At 40.0% G+C, this 26,590-nt stretch overlaps 1 protein-coding gene and 1 long non-coding RNA gene across 8 annotated transcripts in view; one reads left to right on the top strand and one right to left on the bottom strand.

The window, feature by feature from the left end:
* DGKH (diacylglycerol kinase eta) overlaps positions 1-26,590 on the bottom strand; it is a 204,330-nt gene that overhangs the window by 120,537 nt on the left and 57,203 nt on the right. The window lies entirely within an intron of this gene.
* On the top strand, positions 19,013-22,858 carry LOC129526307 (uncharacterized). Of its 2 annotated transcripts, none has more exons than XR_008670950.2 (3): positions 19,013-19,197; positions 22,135-22,203; positions 22,727-22,858. It is a non-coding gene; the product is annotated as an uncharacterized lncRNA (long non-coding RNA). The 2 variants fall into 2 exon arrangements; XR_008670951.2 differs by having other exon boundaries at positions 19,142-19,197; positions 22,124-22,203.

Below are 26,590 nucleotides of genomic sequence, written 5' to 3'. Positions count from 1 at the left end.
TTTAAATCTATTGAGGCTGAGAGTGTTATAGTAAGTGCATATCAGTATTAGCTACATGTCAAAGTTATCAAAAATATTCAAATCTATTATGTGACATTTATACCAGAAAGACTAAAAATCCATATTAATCATCTAACTATTTTGTATATTTTAAATGTTATATATCTTGAGAATTTACCCCTGAAATAAAATCTATGTTATCACCAATTAAGTCAGAAATACAAACCAAAGGAAGCAACATTACAGGAAAAAAATTTACAACTTTATTGAGATATCATGATCATATTAGAAACTGCACATAAAGTATACAATTTGATATGTTTTGACATACAAATATGGCCATGAAACCACTACCATAGTCAAGATACTGAACATATTTGCCACACTCAAAACTTTCCTTGCATCCCTTTATAATCACTACCTGTCCCCGGGCAACCACTGGTCTGCTGCCAACAGTTGCTTCACATCCTCACCAACATTCAGTCAGTCACTTTAATTTTAGGCATTCTAATAGGTACATAGTATCTCATTGTGGTTTTAATGTGCGTTTCCCTAATGACTACTGATTCTGAGCATTTTCCTTTGCTTATTTTTCATGTGCACATCTTCACTGGTGAAATGTCTGTTTGAATCTTTAGTCCATTTTTAAAATTGAACTGTTTTCCTATTTTTGCATCTTAAATGCCCTTTACATATTCTGGATGCAAGATATTTATCTAACATGTGATTTGCAAATATTTCTTCCCAGTCTGTGACTTGTTTTTTTCCACTGTATTAATGGCATCTTTTGAAGAGCAGAGGATCTTGAATTTGATGAAGTCCTATTTATCAATTTTTTTCTTTTATGAATCACGTCAAATCTAAAACAGCTTTGTCTAACCCAAAGTCACAAAGATTATCTTCTATGGGAAAACATTATTTGCACATGCATGACTATTAATCTCAACATAGAATCTAGTCATTCCAATTTTCAGTTGCTCTGTTACTAATTTCCTGTCTACATTGCTTTTTTTTTTTTTTAGAAAATATGAACAGGTATAATTATCTAAAATACTGGTTTGTAGCAATTACCCTGTAGATAGACTATTAGAGGAACATCATAAAATGTATAACTTTTGAAATTTATAATATACATTTTGCATATCCATAAAGAGGCACCTCCATATTTGAGGAATTAGCGACTTAATGTAGCTAATATGTAACTAAGAAATAGACCACAGTCCTCTACGTTGGCTTTTTGGTAGCAAATGGTGAATGTACAAGCTAATCCAATCTGACTTTTCTAAAGTTAGTCACATCTTTTTATAACGCTAAAAATTATTGTGGTCTTGGATCATACAGATTTTTTAGTCAAATCAAAGAACATCTTGCAAAATTATTTGGCTAAAGTAATTATAATTCTTAGTGTAAATTCATGTTTAACTCCAAAACATGCCCACTCTTTGCTGTATTCTCTGAAGACAAAATTTCCTCCTATTCATCTATATAGGTGGAGCATGTCTTCTTGATCCATGTTTCAAAATATGTGCACACATCATATGCAATGACATGATACGCTAACAGTCTAATCTAAAAAGCTTTCCCAGGACCTGTAGAAAACATGAAGAATTATAAAGAAAGACTGACACTGTCTATTATAATTTGATGTCCCCTCTGAAACTTAACGATGAAATACAATCCTCAATATGGCAGTGTTGAGACCTAGAGCCTTCAAGAAGCTATTGGGTCATGAGGGCTCTGCCTGAATGAATGGATTAATCCATACATAGATTAATGGTTAATGGATGAATGGGCTAACATGAGAGTGGAACTGATGGCTTTACAAGAGAAGAAAGAAAGATCTGAGCTAGCACATTAGCATGCTCAGCCTCCTTGCCATGTGATACTCTGTGTAACCTTGGGACTCTGCAGAGAGTCCCTGCCAGAAGAAGGCTCTCACCAGATGCCCAGCTATGCCCTTGGACTTCCCAGCCTCCAGAACTGTAACAAATAAATTTATTTTCCTTATAAATCACCCAGCCTTAGGTGTTCTAAGCAAGAAAAATGAACTAAGAAACTGCCACTCTTTATGTGGCATAATGAGAAGCTAAATCCTGTGATGACATCATGAAGCACTCATGCCCTCTCATTCCACTTTCTCTTTCTGCCCTCTTTCGCCCTTTAGCTTCTCCCTTTGGTCAACAACTAACATATATTATAAAAGTTCTACCAGAATTATGTAGTCTAGCTACAAAGAACTATCATGTCCCTCATCAAGAACCTAATTGGGGTAGTGGGGAAAATTTTTCATGCCGCACCTCAGAAAGAAAAGTCTGACTTATGAATATTTCAAACACAAATGGTCATTAGTAATGAGGTATTTATTCTGGCTAACTGTGTAAAGAACTCTTGAGGGAGAGACTCCATGGCGGAGGTGAGGTGTACTCTTCATTCATCACACAGACAGTATCCACTAATGAGGCTCCAAGTGAAGGACTCTCTGTGTCCCAGGAACCTGGGTTCCAAGTTAGAACTAGGAGTACATCTTTCCATAGAAACCATGTCATAAATCTGCCTTAACGCTTAAGTCCCCATGCTATTCTCTCATGTGTCTGAATCCCAAGGATACCAGTTGCCTAATACTTCTATGGGTGTAGTGGTGAGAAGGAATGAGTCCTGACACAGCTGCAGAAAAATGAACAGGAAGGTCACAGGCAAATTAGGAGGTCAATCTCAACTGAGGATAGGTTTTACTTGCCTTTTGCCCTGGCCTGGATTATAAACTACTTGGAGTCTGGGAGGTCTATCTCATTTGTCTTTGTATCACCATTGTGAAGGTTCTATAATTTATGTAAGTACAGATGCTCCTCAAGTTACAATGAACATACTAATAAACTCATCATAAGTTGAAAATATTGTAAGTCAAAAATGCATTTCATATACCTAGCCTACTGAACATCACAGCTTAGCCTAATCTACCTTAAACGTGCTCAGAACACTTACGTTAGCCTACAGGTGGGCAAAATCATCTAATACAAAGCCTATTTTCTAATAAAGTATTGAATATCTCATGTAATTGAATACCACACTGAAAGTGAAAACAGAATGGTTGCATGAGAACTCAAAGTACGTTTTGTACTGAATTCATACTGCTTTCATATCAGAAAATTGGAAAATTATTAAGTTGAACCACTGTAAGTCAGGGAATGTCTTGTGTGCGTGTGTGCGTGTGTGCGTGTCGTGTGTGTGTGTGTGTGTGTGTGTATAATATATATTATTACTTTCATAGAAAAATGTGGTCTAAGTTCCAAACAACCAGTTCATAAACAAACTACTTCTGGAACAAAATCTAGTTGTGAGTTGGGGTCTGTAAGTAAAAAGGAAAATGGGCAAAGTAACCTCTGTGACAGTGGTTCATAACTTTGGTTGGATCAAGATGCCTTTTCAGAATCTGTTGAAAGTTGTGAATACTATCTCTCCAGAAACATGCGTGCATGTGCGCACATACACACACAATACACGCACTAAAAATTACATGCAATTTTAGAGGGTTCATGAACTTTCGAGATCTACCATAACTAAAAATTACAGCCTCCATAGAACAGTAAATTGGATTAGTGTTTTGGTGGTTGTTTTTTAAATAATTGGATTAGTTTTTTGGTTGTTGTTTTTTAAATAAATCATATCCTTAATATGGTTATGGGTAACAAATATTAATTCTTTTAAACTTTGTCTTCAGTTAGCTTAATGGTCTCCTATACCATTTGAAACAGCGTAATTTGATATTACTTGAGGTTAGAGAGCAATAACTGAAAAATTTTGAGTTCCAATTTTCTGTTGCATTTTCAGCAGTAATTAATAATTATATAACCAAACAAATCCTAAAATATACAGGCATTTCCTAATTCGAAAGTTTGAAATATACTTATTTATTCAATTTGAAAATTTTATTTTTGAAGATATACTACATAGTTGTTCTTCCCAAAATGATTAAACATTATTTTATAAAAATGAAAAGCTTACCCTAAGAAAAATTAATTTGAATTCAAATATTCATTCCTTCAAAACACAAAAGAATATATTTTCATTCCATGTTTTCAGTCCTAGTTTATTTTCAAACCAAGATTGGAGATGTGGAACCTCTGGGTAACATATTATTTTCACTTTAGACTAGGAAAGCTCAATTAGCACCCATACCTCAATAACCTGAAATAACCAAACAACGGTTCAGAGTCTTTAATGTCCTATCCAGTTTCATGGTTCACTGCTGCATAAAGTGTGCACTTGTGACTCATAAAAGGACACTACCATAGAGAGAGGTCAAAAGATAATATGGGGAAAATATAACCACAGTAGAAAGGAAGTATCAAAGTTTGTACTATCAGTATTTTAGAGAGTTATTCTTCAAAAAAATAACATTGGTTCAGCATTTATGATTAAAAAGAGAATGTGCAAAAAATAAGAGGTATAAAAATCAAGACTTGATAGTATGTAAAATAATCACTAACTTGATGAGAAAGGAATACGAAGTATTCATTTAAAAACATACAGATTACATGGCACAACAATGTGAATATACTTAAAGCTACTGAAATGCACATTTAGAAATGATTAAGATGGTAAATTTTATGTTATAAAATTTTTATGTTATAAAATTTTTACCATAATGTAAATAATTTTTTTAAAAAGAAGAGATTACAACACTCTTAAATATCCCAGAAAGTCCTTGGGATAAGAGCTAAAAACTTTTAAGAGGATAATATAGCTTCTAGTCTAACAAAGTTAGTGAGAGAAGGAGAAAGAAACTACACTGAATGTCATGGAAGAGCCATCTCACCGTGTTCAGAACTGAAGACTTATGGCCTAGCACTGACCACAGGACTGCTTTTTGGACCAGAGTGCAGATGACCAGTAACACCATGGGAAGCCACCTCGGCTAAGAGGAGCGTCTCTGAACTTTGTCATGTGACATCCTGCTAGTCTTTTGTTACTCTAAATCCATTCCTCTTCTTTCAGATGCTTGCTCAGATTCATTCACATACAAATTCTTTATTTCTTTTCCTGAAAATGCCTAAAATATGCAGTCCAGTCATGCCCATTCAATACAGTCCTATTTCAAGATGCTTTGAGGAGAAATACGGGAAGCCTGCAGCCACCGCCAAGGGGGATTCGGGAGAGTTATATGGTGAGCTGCATCACTGTAGCATCTGGTGTCACCCAAGGTAGGCAGCCCATAATTCCTAAACCCAAACACAGAACATTAAAGTGCTATAAAAATACATCTTGGCCAAAGAATAAATCATTTGGAAATTCAAATGACAGAAGTGGGTGTATTCGGATTTTTGTAAAGTTCTGTTTAAGGCAATGGGGAAGAAAAGTTAATGTTTGGTCTATTTATGTTCTAAAAGTACTGTTTTAAGGAAATGTAAATAACCTACTTCATTCTCCCATGGTTTTGCGGGTAATTTTCTAAAATGAAAATCTAGTTAAATTACGCCACCGCTTCAAGCCCTTCATTAGTTCTCTTCTGCCTGCCACATAAAGTCCAAGCTCCTACATGTATCATAGAAGGCCCCTACACAGCCCTCCAAATGCGTGGCCTACCCCTCCTAAGCTCCTTCCTCTGCCCTAAATATCCTCTGCTCCATTTGTCTGTCTTGAAATCTATTCATCTCAACATTCATCTAGCACCATTAGCCCTGGGAAGGCGTCCTTGACCCCGTAGGGGTAGGAAGAAGCCACCACTCCCACCTTCGGGTATCTAATACATCCTTATCCTGTCTGTGTAACAGCACCTATGACACTGAACAGTGTCCATCCACATATTTATGGTCCCACCAGGTCGCGGCCTTTAAGAGGGCAAAGACAGCAACCTACCCATTTTTGTAACATCACCATCCATGGCATTAGGTAACACATCATAGAGCCTCCATAAATAAATGTTGGTTGAGTTGACCTAAACAACTTTTACCAACAGTATACAATGGTATGTAAGGTAACTGTGTATTTTAAAACAAAGACAAAAAATTAGAAAACGGGAAAGCCCTGGGCCCCTTATTGAGGGGAAATGGTATCAAAGAGTAAACAAGAAACACGGGCTGGAAATGCTTTTTTTTTTTGAGACGGAGTCTCTCTCTCTCGCCCAGGCTGGAGTGCAGTGGTGCAACCTCGGCTCACTGCAAGCTCCGCCTCCCGGGTTCATGCCATTCTCCTGCCTCAGCCTCCCGAGTAGCTGGGACTACAGGCGCCCGCCAACACGCCCGGCTAATTTTTTGTCTTTTTAGTAGAGACGGGGTTTCACCATGTTAGCCAAGATGGTCTCCATCTCCTGACCTCGTGATCCACCTGCCTCGGCCTCCCAAAGTGCTGGGATTACAGGGGTGAGCCACCGCGCCCGGCCGGAAATGCTTTTATGGTTTCCAAGGTTCAGCAGATTTGAGGCTGTTTCTTTTCACGTGTATGAAAATGGACACAATGCTCAAAGGTATACCTCTGGAGGGGCAGAAAATGTCTATCCTGATTTTTATGAGAATATTGTGCATTTAGAGATGTTCCTTATAGAGTCATTTTCAAAGCAAATAATTTATGTTTTTTCTGTAGAATTATTACATTCTTCAAATCTTACATAAGCATGGATTAATCTCCTGTGATGTGTGAGGCTGTGGTGTATATATAAAGATGTATAAAATATAGTCCTTGTCTTCATGAAGCTACAAACCCCTCTATGTTACAATATACAAACAGCTAATTTTAAATTCTTGAAGAAAAAAAAGAAAAGGAAAAAACATTCTTGCCTTCCTCTAAAAGACGTGATTAAAAAGATTTAGCTGGGAGGCAGTTATTCACATGAAAGTTAATCCTCAAAATAAACTTCTGTTTATGTACGGCTAAACAAACGCTTCTTATAAAAGAACAAGCATAAGCAAAAAGTGATTAATTTGTAACAGCTCTAGCAAATATAATCATATAATCAAAGTGTGGTTAAAAAAAAAGCAAGTGGCTCCAAATATTTCAAAATAATGAGTATACCAAGTGAAGAAACAAAGATTCATTTTTTAAAAATCATGCTATTATATTCGATATTAATGTTCAACCAAAATAACAAAGTTAGTAACAAATATAAGAAATAGTTATAATCAGAGTTATGGTTAAGAATCTGTTAAAAGCAAGTATGTTTTAGTTTTACTTCGTTCACAAATTCTAGGATGAGGCATTAACTCCCCCCTCCTCCCAAAAAGGGCTTAGAAACATTTGTATTAACTGCCATTTAGTCATATAATCTGGCAGTTAATGGTTTAGTACTACCTGACCCTCATGGAAAATCAGTAAAGCCATATAGACTCCAACTGGAATCAAATAACCTAGTTTAAAAAAATTAAAAGCAAAAAGATCAATGAACCTGACTTTGAAAAATCATTTTCCAAAAATAAAAGCATTACAAGCTGAATAAATTCTTATATAGCTGGCTTTCTGAAACTGTTTTTAGTCCAATGTCTTAAAGCTGCAGAATTGCTCATTTCATGCTCTTTGCTTAAAGAAAATAAAAGTAATTTCTCTTTTAAATTATATACACACATGGATGCTCCAGGATGTCACCTAAATTTTCAGAAACGCCTCTGTGTCACAAGTGGAAGCTCCTTAGATGGAAAACCACTTTAATGCCCCAAGGAGAATGCAACTTTAAAAACAGCCCTTCGATGAGCCTTTTGTAAAGCTAAGAATCCTTGAAAAATCAGGCACTGCCTGATTTATCCAGTAGGTATACACTTTCATATGCGATGCTGGCTTTTAGAGGAGTGTTAAACAGGTGTGCAAAGTGCAAAGGTCAGTGAGGATGCATGTCTTTTACAGATGCCTTCAAGAATTCCAGAAGAACCTCTAGCTTCTACCAGTCATGTCCCAGCATGACCTCCACTTCTCATCTAAGGAATGGAATTTGGCATCATGGGAGAGATGGATCAGGGGAGATTTCAATACTCTACATTTTATTTGTGTCACTTCTTTCCTGTCTCTTCTAACTACTATCTATTGTGTCCTCTCAAACAATTTTTCTTTGGCCTATATATTTCCTTATTCATTTGTCATATAAATGCCAGGAAAGCTGTGTTAGGCTTTCTTGGGTGTCTGTACAAAACCTGTAACATCATGAATCTATCTGACTATCTTTAATGGTCAAACTAAGCCTCTATAGTTAACAGACTTTCACCTCTGAAATGGAAATAATGCCTGCATATCACTATGTGCTATGATGATATGTGAGGCAATGGATTCAAAATAATATATAATTCTTTAAAAACATGGCATGTCAACATATTATCATCATAACAGTCCTCATCCTAAGCATTATTTATTATGGAAAAGTTTTTGTTCCTTAAATCCATCCCTTTCCACCCCTCTTGCTGTTGCCTTAGTTTGGGCTCCTCTAATTCTCTTGGACTCAATAGTTTACTAGGTGCTCTCCATGCTATCAATTTTTCCCACCACTAGTCCATTCCTTCCACTGTGGACAAAATTATCTCTGAAAAACTGCCAAACTCTGGTTCAATATGTTCAAGGTGTGCCCATCACCCGCATAATTCCAGACCTCTTAGCTGGTCATACAAGACTCTTTTGTCCACAAGTGCCCCACCTTCCTTAACAGCCCCATCTTCAGCAATCCTCCTAAGTTCCCCTAATAGTAAAGTAAAAGAGAAGTACTTGGTAATCCCCAAATACACCATGCTTCCCTGTGTCCAAGCTTTTTCACCAGCTCTCCCTTCTACTCAATATCGTCCTCCACTGCCTCTTCTAAACCTCCCACCCCATCCCATCCTCCTTCAAAGCTCTGGCCACTATCACATCCTTGGTATACCCACAGCTCTATGCTCATGCATTATTTATAGCATTAATCATGCTGCACAGGGATTTTTTTTAATGCCTGGGTCTCTCCTATAGGACTGAGTTTCTCAGTGACAAAAACTGTACCTCATTTATTTTTCTATCCCACATATAGCCAAGTATTTGATATGAAGAAAATAATTAATACATGTTCACTAATTTGTTGAAGAATCAGGAAACAAAAAGTAAGAAATTAAATGATTAAAACTTTTTTTCTTTGATAACAACTGGAGGAATTCAGTGGAAAAAGACAATTCAATTTTTCTTTCCAGCAAGTCACTATACTGGCAGGAAGCATAAAACAAAAATAGACCTGACTCCTGTAAAAGAGCCCCAGGCTGGGTTCCACTTCTGCCCCCACCATTTACTAGCTCTGTGACTTCACATAAGTAATCATATCTATGAACCTAAGTTTCCCCATCTGTAAATAAATAAACATCACCTGCCCTGTATTCCTCAGACTTGTCAGGAAGAAACAAAATGATAAGCAAATATCTCCTGTAAACTCCGAAATGCTATGAAGTATCAGAAGTAAGGTACTATTTGAGTAGGTCACACCTTGGGGAAAAAGGTGTTTTTAGTGGGACTGATACAAAGTACATAAACAGACAATCCTGGACAAGGGCCTAATGCTTCTATTTTGATAAATTATTGCACAAAACCCTAATTTAACCACATAAATAAAATGTCTAAAGTTTTCTAAATCTTAAGCATAAAAGCAAAAATCAATCATGAAATCTTATTTAATATAATAATGGAGCATGGTTTATAACAAGCTATGTAATATTATTTTACTTCTTAGAACACTGATCTTATCTTGTTTACCAGTGAAAATTAGGAAATGATTAGAATTGCTGCTGGATAACTCCACTTGGATGCCACTGGCTCTTCAAAATTCAATAAGCCCCAAACTAATATGTCTGTCTCCCCGAGTAGCCTGCATGCTCAGTGAGAGCAGAGGCCACGTCCACCTCAGTCACCACTGGAGCCCTGGCACTTACCAGAGTTCCTGGCACAGATAATAGCTCTTAGTAATGATATACTGAACAAATGAATGAATGAACACTGACATTCCGATAAAGTAGCTGAGATGGCTTTTGGGGGAAACTTGCACAGAAGCCTATCTTTAGGAGCTCTTCAGGCAGACCCTTGGCAGGAACCCAGCAGCACTGTAAGAACTCTAGCCAGAGGTGCCTATTTTGTGGCGGGTCATCTCCTCACTTGCAAATGTCCCTGTGGCAAATATAAGCAATTAGCTGTTGTCTATTCTGGACTTTTTTCCCCCAAATTAAAAGCCATTCTGCTTTTATCCACTACCATTTCATTGTTATTAGGGGACGCTATCTATCTTGTCCACATTAATATTATCTTCGTGGAGAGGACGGGTATACAGAAGAGATATACCTACAAAATGTGTAAATGAACTACTATTTGTAGAGAGTGAAATTAAAAGACAGTAGATTTTCTATCCTTCCATATTTTATCCAACAGTTAAACTTAGCATAATTTAGCTTCAAAGGTGGCCAAATACAAACCACACAGACCCATGTTTTACCCCATCCTAAAGCCTATCTTCACCACAATATATTCAATATATTCAATATATTGTGTCTCCTATCATAACATTGCTTTTTCCTTTTATTTGCCCTTCTAAATATTTTTATGTGATTATCATATAAGAACTATTTTTCCCCACAGCCATGCCGGAACTCGAATCTCAGCAATGACTGCTCCTCCTCTCATGGGTCTGGAAGGGAAGTCATTTGATCTTGTTCTGATTCCGTCTGTCAACCTCCTTCATCGGCCACCTGTGAAACTGGCTTCAAGCCTGGCTTTCCTATCAGCCTCCAAACTTTCCCATCAGCTCCTTTTGACTCCAGACTCTTGGCTTTGTGCTGGTATCCTCCTTTCCCCTTGTGAATTTTGTCCCACCATGAATTTCCTACTTTCTTAAAAGTAAATGTAAGACTCTGTATTTAAATAAGGATACACACATGACACTAAGCTCTATTAAATAAGCCAGTTGCTCTAAAGTCTGGCTGATCATTACTTGGAGACCTTTATAAACATTAATGCACTTTGATTCAATTGGTTTAGAGTAGGGCATAGGAACCTACACATACTAAAATCTCTTTTGGTGATTGGAATTATCAGGCTTAAAAGACTATTGTACATATAATAATTTGCATAAACCCTTTAAAAAGGTATAATTCAGCACTTTTGTTCCTTTTCCCATGCACCTTTAACTAATATCATCAAGTGTAACCACTTACTTTTACCTGGCTCTGTGCATTTTAAAAATCTGGTGTCAAAGTCTTCCTAAAACACATTTTTAGGAAGCTCTGCCCCCACCCAGGAGTAGGAGCAGAAGCTAATTTAGGTTTAATGACTGAGCATGCTCACTGTAGCTCTTCAGGGCTAGCCACCCACAAGAAACCAAGCTACACTCAACTATGATCCGAACAAAAGCCAGATCCAACTGCAGATGAAGACTGGAATATGACCTCCAACGAGGGAATAAGAGCTGCATGGGTACTGGACTCAACCCTGTGTGCCGGGAAATTTCTGGACACAGGCAGAGAAGAATGGCTCCAGCTGCTGTATGCCCCCTTTTGTGATATGTCCATCCCCGCACTGTCACGCTGACCTCGCCAGGAAAGCAAATGCTGGTGGAAGAACTACAGCGGGAACAAGGGGAGCTTCGGAGAATGATATCCCCGCTTACAGGAGAATGGTGGTGAGGGATGTTTCTGGGATCAACATTTAATGATAATGCAATCAGATGATGAGGGTGATTTGTCATTTACAATATCACAAAACATTTCCCTTTTTATAAACTGCCACCAGGAGCAGTTGTCCTCAAGCAGTTTGGTGTATCAGGATCATCTGAGCTTTTCCCAAATACATGTGACCAGGCACTTTGAACAGGCCATCCAGAACCTAAGCAGCACAGCCTCCCCGTTCCGGGATGCCTCTGAGGAATTCTATGGCTCTGTGAAACAGAGTTTCAAAGCCACATGGGGCCAGGCATCGTGGCTCACTCTTGTAGTCCCACCTACTCAGGAGGCCAAGGCCAGAGGATCACTTGAGCCCAGGATGTCAAGGCTGCAGTGAGCTATGATTGCACCACTGCACTCCAGCCTGGGCAACAGAACAAGACTAAGTCAAAAAAAAAAAAAAAGAAGCCACAAGGCTAGATGGTATGCATTGACTATAATGACATTTAACATTACATAAAACCTTGACATTTAATATTCTAGAGCTTTGTACAATAGTCTGTTTTTATTCACAAAAACCATATACGACTTTTGTTTTTGTTTTTAATTTTACTAGAAGTAATTGTTTACTTTTACATATAAAACACACACACGTTCTGATTCTGGTTGTCTGAGACGTCCATGTGACAGAAAGCTGTAGTCTGGCCACAGTGTAGTGTGTGCTGGCAACATTCACTCTCTGTGCAAGGCATGCCAGGGTGAAGCCCAGTGAAGCGCTCGCTGTTCAATGGGTCTGTCTGCAGTATTCCATCCTGCCATGCTCAACCCAGGGATAAAAAAATGGCTTTCCACCACAATTCCTGTGCCCTTTTCCCTGTCCGGAAAGGAAGAAATTCAACCTGTCAAAAGCCAGTTATGCTGCAGCCTATGCAAACCTGAGAAGTGGTTATGTCTGCCCCTCGAGACCTAATTGAGGGAATGTATGCCCAAGAAATGCACAGAAGCAAGCTTCCACCTGTCTAGTGAAGTATTCCAACACCTCTGGATATATTCAAATATCTTTATTATTTTGTTTGAAATACTATAAACTCTAATATTTGGGACATTTACATTTAAATAGAAATTATGCATTCTAAAGAAAAATAATGAAGATTATCCAACATATTTTTTTTTTGAGATGGAGTCTCACTCTTCCCCAGGCTGGAGTGCAGTGGCACACTCTCAGCTCACTGCAACCTCCGCCTCCCAGGTTCAAGCGATTCTCGCACCTTAATCTCCCAAGTAGCTGGGACTACAGGCACGTGCCACCACGCCCGGCTAATTTTTGTATTTTTAGTAGAGAAGGGGTTTCACCATGTTGCCGAGGCTGGTCTCGAACTCCTGACCTCAAGAGATCTGCTCACCTCGCCTCCCAAAGTACTGGGATTACAGGCATGAGCCACTGTGCCTGGCCTATCCAACATATTCTAATCACCCTCTGTATCAGTAAACCATCTAGTGATTGCTAATGTACTTTGTCCCTTGCAATGGCTTATAATTTTCTTGAGAATATCTATAATGATGAAATTACCTCCTTGAGACTGTATTTTGTGAACATTTATTTATTAATTTCTAAAATTAAGCTGTCTCTCCTTTTTTAATATGTACCTTCTTTACAGCAGTTTCTGAATGTATTTTTCTTTTTTTAATTTTTATTTTAAGTTCCGGGGTGCATGTGCAGGATGTGCAGGTTTGTTACGTAGGTAAACATGTGCCATAGTGGTTTGCTGCACCTATCAACCCATCACCTAGGTGTTAAGCCCAGCAGGTATTACCTATTTTTCGTAACGCTCTTCCTCCCCCCACTGAGTGTATTTTTAAATTAATATTAGGTAAAAGTATATGGCTTTATAACGTACCGTTGCATGCAGAAGGTACAAAATGTACATGCTGTATAAATACCAGACATACAGTTTTTTCATAAAATATAATGAACTACCATGCATTACCACAAGGTGGCAGTGGTGCTATGCTAATGATTAGGATTTTCTTTCTCAAATGTGAACACAGATGGGCTTTTCTTCAGTTGCACAAATCCTTCCCGTAACTGGTGAATGCCTGAATGTCGTATGTGTAACTGTGTTGTAAATGGGTAAAACAATGAATGAATGAATGAATGAATGAATGAATGAATGAATAATTATCCTTCAAATTCTGAATTTACTTCTTCCTTATCAAATGCCCCTACTCACATCCAAGAATAATCCCTTTGCCCACACATGACATTTTGATGTAACCACTTTCCCCCATGGCCACAATGATGCAACTATTTTGATGTGGGGACATTCTGATGTTGTCTAAAATAAACCACTAGACATCACGTTTGTTTTTTTAACTAATAACTAATGTGCAAAGTAGAGAGCCTCACACCATACCTGAGTGTCACAGGACTGCTGCGCTTACAATGTCCCCTATCCTGGAATGCAGTTTGTGGCTGCAGGAGGAGCTGGGGGTCAGTGGTAAGGTCAAGGGTGGGATGGGAAACAGGGTGAAGTGCAGGCATCTGACTGCTGAGCCACAGACAATCAGGAATCTCACATCTACCACATACAGTTATCTCAGAAAGAGCTACTCAGCATTTCACACAAAAGATCTGCTTATTTTCTGGAATTTCAACTGCATCTTCAATAATCTGCCTCTGAAATTCTCTAGTTCTTTCCCCAAAGAATATCTGAGTCCCAACTACATGGGAAATCAGAAATCAGTTAGAAATCTGTCAGTTCTCTGGATGGATAGACAGATTAGATACATAGATAGATAGATAGATATAGATAGATACACATATATATGTTATATTTAATATCATAAACTCCACTCCAATGATGATTTTGATGGACCAGACTGATACCCCTAAAAAGGATAACCCAGTTCTAGTAGATTTTTTAAAAATATATTATTAATAACTGTTCACAAAAATGAAGAGAATCAAATGTGAGTGCCCTCTGTGATTAGCATGGAACCAAGAAATGGTCAGAGATGAAGGCTGTGCAAATTACTAGAAAAAACAGCAACAGACACGCACACACACATGCACACACTCGCACGCACACGCATGCACGCACACACACACACGCACACACACATGCACGCACGCACACACACACAGCTGCACATGGGTTCTCTACTTTGGTCTTGACAGCATTTTCTTGCGCCCCTTCACCTGGATCCATCCCGTCTTCCATTTATTCCTCCTTTGAGATCTTTCTATATTTCTCTATCATTTGCCAAAAAAATCTAAGCCCTCTCTCCCTTAGGCTACTTCTGTTTATTGTTCTTATTTCCACCTTTGCGTTGTGGTGTAATCGTCCATCTCCATCATGCACAGAGGTGCAGAGGTACGGCCTGGGTTCAAACCTTGGCTCCACGGCTGACTAGTTGTTAAAGACTTTGAGCAAATTACTTAACGTTTCTGTGACTGAGTTTCTGCTTCTTTATAGATAATAACAATAACTAAGCCATAGGGGTGTTGTGAGGACTCAGTGAGTCAATGCATGTAAAGTATCTGCAATGGTTCCTGACACACGGTGCTCAGTAAATACCAGCTGGTCTTGTGTTACTCTCGCTCCTGTCCTTTATTAGACAGTAAATGTCCCCAAGTCAGATTCGTGTTTACTTCATCTTTGTCTCCTTAGCACCCAGCACTATGCCTATCACCTCAGTGGTACTTACAATTTGTTTGTTAAACTAAATTGAACTAGTCCCTCTGTCTTTCATCTCTAATCGTTCTCTCTCCATCCGTTCCTTCCCGTTGGCATATCTTATTTTTAAAAATAACAACTTTTTCCACCTCTTGATTATGTCCCAGCTTCCAAGCTATGCCTTCCTCTCCATTACGACAAAACAGCTTTAAAAAATTCGAATCCTCTCGCTGCCTCTGTCCTTTCCTTTCCTTCAGCCTTACTGCATGCATTATAGCTTCCACTCCCTCCTTTTCAGGAAATCTACCCCTTGGCTATTTCCAATTACAGCCCATGTGCCAAATCTCTCTGAATGAACTTCTTCCCATAGTTCCAATTATCTCCTCTAAATATATACATAACTCCTAAAATAAATTTCTGTATTTATTCTCATTTTCACTCCAGCTCCATTTACAACTGCCTGCCTGACATCTCCACTTAGAGATGCCGTCACCACCTGAAACTCAAGTACATTTTATTTCACGTAACACATGTCTTAGTTTAATAGAAAAGACACTGGCCTGGCTTCAGAAAACCTAGATTCTAATTCCAAAATTGCCAGCAGCTAACTACACGGCACTGGGTAAAAGTCACTCTATACGGAATTCCAAATGAATTCAGCACCTTCCCATGGCAATTCTGCTCCTCTTCCTATGACCTCACCTGTTAGCAGCAGTGTATTTTCCTAAGCACACAACCCCAGAACTCCCAACCTATCTTTTATTTTCCCTCATCCTTAAATTTATTTTCCCTCACCCTTAAACTAATCTGCCCATCAAAAGGTTTCTGAAAACTGGTCTTCCTTTTTGCTCCTGCGCCCAGTGACCTAATGCTTGTGATTTTATTATTCTTGCCTAGACTATAACAACGACCCCTTATGAAGAAATGCTTCCAAGACCAGCACATCAGAAAGAACCTCCTGATGGTGAGCAGGGCCAGAACCACCACCTGCCTGTCACAACACTAACTCTTCATTTGATTCCTCTTGAAGTTTGGCCCGAGTGTGAAAAATGACTCTTCTTTTAAGGACTCGTAATAAAGCAGAGGTGACACAGAACACTCAAACAAGACTTTTCTAAAGGTTGGCACTAATAAAAGGGAAGTAGACAGAAAGTACCATTTTAGACAATAGGACAAAATCCTTTTTGTCCTCCATGCCTCTGAGCCCGAAGAGAGACTCGAGGACCCTTCTGTCTCAGCTCCCCCATCAGGGGCATACCAGGGGTCCCCAAAGGCCAAGGAGCACAAGCTCAGAGAGACAGCACACTCAAGGTCTCCACACCAAAGCTAAGAAGCCGAGCCCTCCTGCTTGCCTGTCTACGATCTGTCCTTGCAGTTCTTGTTCCTGTACTCACAGCGGGGCTGCCTTACCCAGGCAGGCCTCAACTGAACACCACAGTCCCACAAAAGTCCCCCACTGTTCACAAGACAATCACAAGGACAGAAACAGGAAAAACAGATGTATTTCCTTACACTGAACTAGCCCCCAGTCTAATTAATCCTCCCTCCCTCCAGAATTGTTTCCTTAAGGCAGATCTCATCTGGTCACTTCCCTGCTCAAAATCTTTATTGGTTGTTCATCAACTACAGAACAAGGCAAAGCCCTTTAATTCTGCATGGAAGGCCTCCCACTGGTTTCATCTTCACAGCTTCACCCTCTTGAAACATCACTTCTATCCCCACTCCCCACTCCCTGCAGTGTCTGCTCCTGGCATTCTGGTCTACCTGCCATTGGCCAAACAAAACACTCATCTTCCTCCCACCTTGGGTTCTTCATATGGGTGGCTTTCTGCAGGTGCAGAATGCACACCCCCGCCCTGGACCTTTCCTCTCGTGACTCACCCTTAAATGCTGGACTTAAATAACCGCTCCTCCAAATGTCACTCAAGCAGAGCTCACTCATTTGCAATTCTATGTTGTCAGTCCTCACAGAGCCATATTTGTAAATTGCAATAGATTCACACAGGAGTGTGATGCACAAAATTATCTTTTCTCTCTTTTTTTTTGAGACACAGTCTCACTCTGTCACCCAGGCTGGAGTGCAGTGGTGCGATCTCAGCTCACTGCAACCTCTGCTGCCCAGGTTCAAGTGATTCTCCTGCCTCAACCTTCCGAGTAGCTGTGATTACAGGCACCTGCCACTGTGCCTGGCTACTTTTTTTGTATTTTTAGTAGAGACGGGGTTTCACCATTTTAGCCACGCTGGTCTTGAACTCCTGACTTGTGATCCACCCGCCTCGGCCTTCCAAAGCGCTGAGATTACAGGCGTGAGCCACCGCGCCCAGCCTCTTTTTTCAATATTTTCAGTGGTATATGAATTCTGAAATCTGTATTACAGTATGAGGAGAAGGTAAATCATAAAACAGGTCAAGTTTATCCACTCAATCTTTAGAAGATAGTCTAACTTTATCTCCCTAACCCCAAAAGTCATTCCAGCATCCAAATTACTTTATTTCTTCATCCTACCCACACGCCACTCTACTTGAGAATAGCTGTCTTGAAAAGAGTAGACTTTTTTCATTGTTGGGATGAAGTGAAGCATTTCCTTTCCTACGTCCTGGATGTGAGGCCATATCACATGTTACTCTCATTGTCTATGCTGCTCTGCACGCATGCAGTCGTCCTCTGCTGAGGGTATGCAGAGCCAGGCAGGACTGGAAGGCTTGCTGCGCTTTTCACTTGGAAGGCATGGCAAATAAAGATGACTTCATCCAGATGCCTAAGAAACACACATTCCTGAGGCCAGGCACAGGGGCTCATGCCTGTAATCCCAGCACTTTGGGAGGCCAAGGTGGGTGGATCACCTGAGGTCAGGAGTTGAAGACCAGCCTGCCCAACATTGTGAAACCCCATCTCTACTAAAAATACAAAAACTAGCCAGGCATGGTGGTGCACGCCTGTAATTCCATCTACTCAGGAGGCTGAGGCAGGACCATCACTTGAACCAAGGAGGCAAAGGTTGCAGTGAGCCGAGATTGTGCCGCTGCACTCCAGCCTCGGTGACAGAGCAAGACTCTGTCTCAAAATAAAAAAAATTAAAAAAAAAAAAACACATTCCTTAAGTTCCAAGGTAAAAATCAGGTTTAATTATTCACATATGAAATACATTGTTTTCACAGATCTATTCATTCATTAAACATAGTTACTGAGTGCCTACTGCATGCCAGGAAGTGCTGAGAGTGCTGGAGATATAGCAGTAAACAAAACAAAGAAAAATGCCTGCCTGCAGAGAGCTAACCATATATCGAAGGCCATATTTAAGATCTAGAAAGCATTTCTGACACCTAATTTCATTTACCTACATATAAAAGGTTTGTTTAATCTCCTTATCTACTTATAAAGCTTACTAGTTTGTAGGCATGACCAAAGAAAACCTGAGCTAGCACGTGGAAGAATAAACATCAAAAGTTTAGGACAACATCCTATGACAACTCAGACAATACTTTTCCAGATGAGAAAGCAGAAGTCCACATAGAAGTAGCAGAATCAAAGTCTAAACAGACTTTGAGAAGATAATTCACTACTCATCTCCAAAAGGATGCCTTTTAAAAAAAATCAAACATACAATTTTAGGTCACTCCTATGGTTTGAATGTATCTCCCACAGTTCATGTGTTGAAAACTTGATCCCCAGTGTGGTGGTGTTGGGAGGTGGGGCCTAATGAGAGGTGTCTGGGTCACAGGGGCTCTGCCCTCATGAATGGATTAGTGTTGTTATCATAGAGGGGGTTCCTTATAAAAGGACGAGTTTAACCCCCTCGTGCACTTGCTCTCATTTCCTCTCTCTCTCTCTCTCTCTCTCTCTCTGGCCCTCTCTTGCCCTTCTGCCTTCAGCCATGGGATGTCACAGCAAGAAGGTCCTTACAAGATGCCAGCCCCTTGATACTGGACTTCCCAGCCTCTGGAACTGTGAGCCAGTCAATTTCTGTTCATTATAAATTATCCAATCTCAGGTATTCTATTACAGCAGCACTAAACAGACTAAGACAGTCATAAAAGTTTAAAACTACACATACATACATACATACATATGTATGTACATAAACACATGATACAACTATAGAAGTTGTTTTAGAAGGCCAAGTTCATATATTTTATAAAAAGCATTTTGGAACTTTTTTTTTGTAATGTCTATTACAAAAAAGTAATATTGCTTTACTATTAATATCAGTCTTTCCTATGGTAGAAGAATGGCAAGTTACCAAATTCAGCCAAACAATGATGATGAATTACCAGCTTTAGGCATTAGGTAAAATTTTCTTTAACATTTAATAAGTCAGGTCTCCAGATAGAAAGATCCTATGCAGAGCAGAGAGAAATTTTTGTGTGAGAGAAACAGCTAATGGTCTACCATAATCCATTCTTTCTCCCAGTACTTACCCAGCTACAAACTCCATTTCCTGATCTCCCTTGCATCTGGCCATGTGAACAACTTTAGGCCAACAGGACATGAGCGGAAATGAGGGATGCAACTTAAGATTCATCCTCTTAAAGACACTTGGTCCTATTTCTTTCTACTGACCAGAAATAGGGATGACTCAAGCAACACTGAAAACTGCCCTGTGAGACTACATATCCCAGGCTATTTGAAGTTTGAAGCCCCCATGTCACTAAGATCTTGCCAATGAAATGCGAGCAATAGTCACAGGTGCCACTTTGGCCTAGGCCTTTATAAACTGGTCTATCTCCTTCATGTTCTCCTTTTCCACTTTCTAGCTGGAACCTGGAAGTGGTGACCCAGTTTTAGCCCAAGCAAAGACAATTCCCTGGGGGGAGAAATGGCAGAGCAACAACATGGGAGGAACCTGGGCCCTTGAATGGTCCCATGCAACAGAGATACTCACTTCAGCAGCTTTCCTTGGACTGGGATATAAGAGAGAAATGTCTTTGTTCCCTAAGTTCCTGAATTTGGGGGACTTATTTGTTATTACAACTTTACAACTCTAATATTTAAGCTATATTAGAGGCACCCCACCAGCTTAGGACCACATACCTTTGAACTGTTACTGATGAGAGAGAAATAAACTTTGATGTTATTTGAGCCACTGCATTTCTGACATTTGCCACAGCTTGTTAGTCTATATATACTATTAATATGTTCCTACCATCTAATCTGTAATCACTCATTTTTGATTAGTTATATTAGTCATTCTATATAATTCTAGGAAGAGGTGCAAGACTACCCAACATCCATTTCCCCTTTCCTCCTTCCTAACCGAACCCTGATTTGGTTTAGGTATCCACTCCTTCTCTCCAAGTCATGTGCTTAGGGAATGCTGACTCTATTCCTGGCTTTAGCAAGTACATACTAATTAGTTTAATAAATTGCTTATGAGGATTCCTTTCCTCTTGCCATTAATAATTAGTTCAGAGGTGAGATGTGACCCAGTTCCAGCCAATTAGAGGTAAGTGGAGGTGCCATGGGGGACTACATTTGGTGCACAGCAAGAGAGAACCCTTTTTCTGTCTGCTGCCTGGACGTGACACCTGGAATTGATTCAGGCACTTTGCTAAGGATAGCACTCATGCGGGAGAGCAGAGACGGGAATCGCAGAGGGAAGTGAGTCAGAACCGGCCCTGTCTCCAGGTGCTTCGCCAACATGATGTGGGGTTTTTTGTTAACTGCAGCATCCTAACAAATAAAATACAACAAGAGTCCCCATATAATGTAGATAATAATTAAACCATGCTAGAAACAGAAATATTATACTACTCCCTATCCCAATCATTTCATATGGAAGAAATGTGTTTAATTACTGCCACCCTAATAACATCAAAGGGCTCCTGCACCACCACATGCGGAAGAAAACCCAGCTACATTCAAGTAGCATTCTCCATTTACCTTATGTTTCCTTCAAAATGACACTCCACAAAACCACGAGGCTTCCAATTACCCACACTATAACCCCAAATAAATATACAACAATCTCCTGATCCCAGACTGCAGACTTCTTCTGGAAAGGGAGGCAAAAAATCTCATTTGAGCAGTCCACTTAATTCCTGCTGCTTCTCTTCAATCAGGCCTCTTGCAGGTTATTATTCACTTACTTCTTAATTCTCAACACATCTCTCAGAGCTTTTCTAAACATTCTGTACTCTCATCAAACACCAAATCGGTATAGTCATTGTCCCAAGTAAGTAGGACCCTACAGAGTGCAAGCAGCAAAAAGCCATGCTTTCTCCAGGCACCTAAAGTCATTCAGAAGCCTATTCATTTCTTGTCCTGAATGAACTCCGTTCCAAGGCTTTCCTAGTCTTTCATAAAAAATTCGAAGTTCTCTGGTCACCTCTACTCACGAAAACATGTTACATTTCAGTAGGGAAAACGTCCAGGCCCCAATTCCAAACTCTACTCAAAGTTAAGTCTCTCCTCTCCCCCATCTGGGCTATTCCAGGCACAGCAGGATTCTCCTGAATCAGTTGGCTCCTTTCTTTAATTCACTAGGCAGAGTGTCTGCTCCTCAAATGGGGCTTCTTCATTCATTCTGCAGAGGTTTTCCTGCTGGAAGGAGCCTTCTGCAGCTCCCAGGGTCCAAGCAGGTGGTCACTTAGAATGCTGCCTACACTCCAACATCTGCGTCTGCTGGGCACACCTCCAGCCTCCACTGCCAAGGCCACATTGTCCATTGGCAGGAAGGACTCTTGGGTGGGGCCACTTTTTAAAAAGCCACCAGGCTTCTCCTGGCCCCTGGACAGCAGATCCTGCTGCTTTATTAGCAAAAGCACAGCTGGCTCCCAGTGCAGCTGCCTCTTTGCTCTGCAGCCAGCCAGGCAGGTGTAGCTCCAGCAGGTGTTTGACCTCTAAACTTCTCTAGTTCAGGGTTAGTAGGTTTAGTGTCTCCACAGCCTCCAGAGGACACAGAGCAAGTCAACAGAGCCAAGCAGTCTCCTTGCAACTCCCTCACTCAGCCTGAGGTGAGACGGAATCATCCCTTTCCTTCCTGCCTTCCCAGCCCCGGCCTTGATCTCTTGGACTTCAATCACACCATCAAGATGCTGGGCTGAGGGTTAGAAACCTTCACTAAGGAATGTGATGTCATTGCCACTTATTGTTTTCTTGGTAATGTTTTGGGGCCTCAGCCAAAACTGAGACAGAATGAAACCTATCTCAACATCCTGTTTCACTTGTTTTCCTGACATCCAATATGCCTACCTCTTCCTACACACTCTTCTTCCAATGTCTACAACAGATCCAGTCTTTCCATTGCCACAACTTTCTTTGCCTTTAAAAATGTTCTTATCTCTCTCTCTTTCTCTCTCTCTCTCTCTCTCTCACACACACACACATACACACATACCTCTTTTAACTTGGACGTTACCTGTTCCCCGTTCCTCTTTCTTGCCACTGTCAGACCTCTAGAATCAATACTCCTCACCTCCATTTCTTTATCAAACATTTCCTTCTGGACCATCTGTAAATATATTATTTCTCCTCCAGAAGTCCCTGAAATGAAACTTTCAAGCCACCCATGACCAGCACTGTCCAACAAACCTTTCTGCAATGATGGAAATGTTCCCTGTCTGCACTGTCTGATAGCGTAGCCACTAGCCAAATGGAACCATTGAACTGTGACTGGTAAGACTGAGAAACTGAGTTTTTCATTGTGTGAAATTTTAATTGATTTTAATTTAAATAGCCACATGTAGCTAGTGGCTACTGTACTAGACAGCACAGCTTTCAACAAATCAAACGGTTTATTCCTAGTTCTCAATCTGCCTTAATGCTGTATCATTTGGTGCTGTTATTGTTCTTCCAATAAATTTTCTTTAACCATAAGTTCTAGAAGACTATTTTTAAAGGATACGCAGAATGTAAGTCAATGAACTAAAGAGGCCAGTCTGGGCTTGGGAAATAACATCAACATATGCGAGCATAATTAATCAGCTAGTGGTGTGTGCACTGCAGAAGGAGAGAGACAGGAATGAAGAGAATGGCCATGCTAGAGCAGAGGATAAAGGCAGAGATTAGTGGGGGAGCGGGTGCTGGATGGATAAGCTAGAGACAGATCACAAAGATCATCAACAGCTAGTGAGGACAGTTATGGGAGTAAAATCTGAGAGCAAAAAAGATTCTTACAGATGAGAAAACAAAGACTTGCTTAAGGTCACAGAGCATTTTGTGGCAGAACTGTAACTAGTAAGTCCACTTGCCCCCACCACAGAGTTTGAGTTTCAAGCATTTAATTAAAAGATTTAGTGATTTAAGAAAATTAACTCTAGCAATGGTATGCAAAAGAGATTAGAAGGGAGAGAATTTGAAGATGCTGAGGGCAACTATGATAATCCAAGAGTAAGGTGGGTTGAATTCCTGTAAGGTGAATGTCCAATAATTTCAGCAGTAGATTCTCTTTATACAAAATGTGTAAATGAGATGTTTTATTAATGTAAATTCAACTTTAGGTTTAAATGGGCAAAATTATATATTATGAAGTCAATTCATAAAAAAAATTGTTTTAAAATCCACGCATTTTTCCAAACATGAGCTACCATGGTGGCACCAGTTAATGCGCTGGTGGTATCTAATGCAGCAGCCCCCAGCCTTTTTAGCACCAGGAACCGGTTTCGTGAAAGACAGTTTTTCCATGGATCGGGGGTGGAGGGGGTGGTTTCAGGATGATTCAAGCACATTACATTTATTGTGCACTTTATTTTTATTATTACTACATTGTAATATATAATAAAATAATTCAACTCACCATAATGTAGAATCAGTGGGAGCCCTAAGCTTGTTTTCTTGCAACTAGACAGTCCCATCTGGGGCTGATGGGAGACAGTGACAGATCATCAGGCATTAGTTAGATTCTCATAAGAAGCGCACAACCTAGACCCCTGGCATGCACTGTTCCCAACAGGGTTTGCACTCCTATGAGAATCTAATGCCGCTGCAGATCTGACAGGAGGTGGAGCTCAGGTGGTAACGCCAGCAATGGGGAGCAACTGTAAATACAGATGAAGCTTCACTCACTTGCCCCCCACTCACCTCCTACTGTGTGGCCTGGTGGCCCAGGGGATAGGGACCCCTGATCTAATGTGTAAATTTTCACAATAATGTATCTGTTTGCTCATGCTGTTCTTCATTACTGTTTTTGAAATGTTTTAAGGCATATTTTTTAAAACAAAATTTAGAACAATTCTTATAGACCTCAGAAGCACCTCTGCAGCCCCCAGAGTTCTGTGGAGTACACTGTAAACATCCTTCAACCCCAGCTTAGGGCCCAAAGTCCCCAACTCCATCATCTTGCTTTATCATTTTCAACAACACATTTCATCTTCACACGCGCTACTCAGTCATCTTATTTATCATACTTATGCTTTTCATGTTTTCTTCACTGTTGCATTCGGTTGCAAAATAGTTGCCTAGCTCGTACTTGGCACACAATAAATATTTGCTGAATGGGTAACACACCTTTCAAGCCTTTACCCTTGCTTACTACCAGTGCTGCTTCACCTGCAGTGAAGATGGCCTCAGCCCCGCCATTCACACTTCAGAGACACTGAACTGAACTATGCCCAAATACCCCCTGCTCTCTCAGGTCTTCTCCCCAGGTGGCTTCAGCATCAATCCTCCATGCTGCCACAGACCCAGTGTGAACACTTTCCTAGCACACCCCACATTTTTCCTGAAATTTTCTGTGTCCACTGCACACATGAAGGGATGCGGGCTCCTTCAGGGCCCTTATTCAGCCCCGCACTCTGCACAACATCTGACACACAGTAGATGCTTAAATAAACATGTTGAGGCACTAGATTGAACGGACAAACTGAGACCTGTTACAAAGGAAGAATCAACAAGCCTTGATAATGTGGAATAAGGCAAAGAAACACAAGCAGGACAGGATGAAATCAGCCGGAAAGCGCCAGTGAACTGAGCACCTTTAAGGTTACTCGCAAACCTGACTCTATGAATTAGTGTGGGCGAGAAGATGAGGAGTCCAGTTTTAAAGGTGCATTTTTGACAAAAGGCTACACAAGCAGGGATGAAGCATCCTCTTGCTATCCTGGCCCACACCGATTTGTCTCTCTCTGACCTTCTATTGCAATTAAGTCTAATATAGAATTTGGCATTTAATCATGTTTCCTATGAATTCGTAATTTTTCCAACAAGAAAACTCTTTGGTAACTCCTTATGCACTCCAGTGTACTTCTGGAATGTGTCCTTTCATATTAAAAGTTATTTTTCTCAACTAAGAGTAATTCGGAAGTGCTGACTTTAGCTTAAGAATATAATGACCTCATAGCATTAGCACAAAGACGCACTCAAACAGTTGTTAGTGGATTTTTAATAAAATTCACTTTATAAATACACACTAACAAATTTAAGATTAAATTATTTGTATTTATGAAATAATCACTGCATCATTTAGATCACAAAGAGACCAGCATGACATTAAGAACGTAAAGAAAATAAAAACTTGAGGAATCATATACTCAAGAATCTTCTGATTGATTTTGGAAGTGTCATCAAAAGGAATGGCTCCTAAAATATGACACAAATGCCACTACACATTAACAAACTTTTAAGTATTAATTTTTTTTTTTTTTTTGAGACAGAGTCTCGCTCTGTTGCTCAGGCTGAAGTGCAGTGGCATGATCTTGGCTCGCTGGAACCTCTGCATCCTGAGTTCAAGCAATTCTCATGCCTCAGCCTCCCGAGTAGCCGGGACCACAGGCATGTGCCACCATGCCCAGCTAATTTTTGTATTTTTAGTAGAGACAGGGTTTCGCCATGTTGGCCAGGCTGGTCTTGAACTTCTGGCCTTCAGTGATCTGCCCACCTTGGCCTCCCAAAGTACTGGGATTACAGGCATGAGGCACCGTGCCCTGGCCTAATTTTCAATTTATAATATCAATTATTTTTTCACCTGTGTAAAGTTTTAATTTCTCAAATTCCTAATTAAAAACACCTTAATGAGTGTAGGCTTTTAGCTCTACTCATTCCCAATAAAAAAGAGACTTCTAAAAATGTGTAAAACTATAACGAAAACAAAATGGGAGAGAAGACAAGAACTGGAAGATTTTGTAAGATATAAAGCAGATGGATGGCTGAGAATTGACTTAGCACAACCAGAAGACAGATATAGGGTTGAAAATCAACTCACTTGAACAAACAATCCTCAAATGTCTCAAAAACTGGCAGTACCATGTACCTCTGGATGCCAGGATAAGATGAAGCTAACAAGGATTGGGTGAAAATGTATTTTAGAATCACTAAGTGCTCCTTCCTCCCCTTACACACCCCCTGCACCTCACTCCCTATTTCTTCACCTCTGGAAAGCTGCAACTGCCTCCCCCACCCAGGAGT

This window comes from Gorilla gorilla, chromosome 14, assembly GCF_029281585.2.
Source record: "Gorilla gorilla gorilla isolate KB3781 chromosome 14, NHGRI_mGorGor1-v2.1_pri, whole genome shotgun sequence".
In the NCBI taxonomy this organism is placed as follows: Eukaryota; Metazoa; Chordata; class Mammalia; order Primates; family Hominidae; genus Gorilla; species Gorilla gorilla.
The sequence above is the reverse complement of the archived record's forward strand: the minus strand, read 5'-3'. Positions and strand labels throughout refer to the sequence as shown.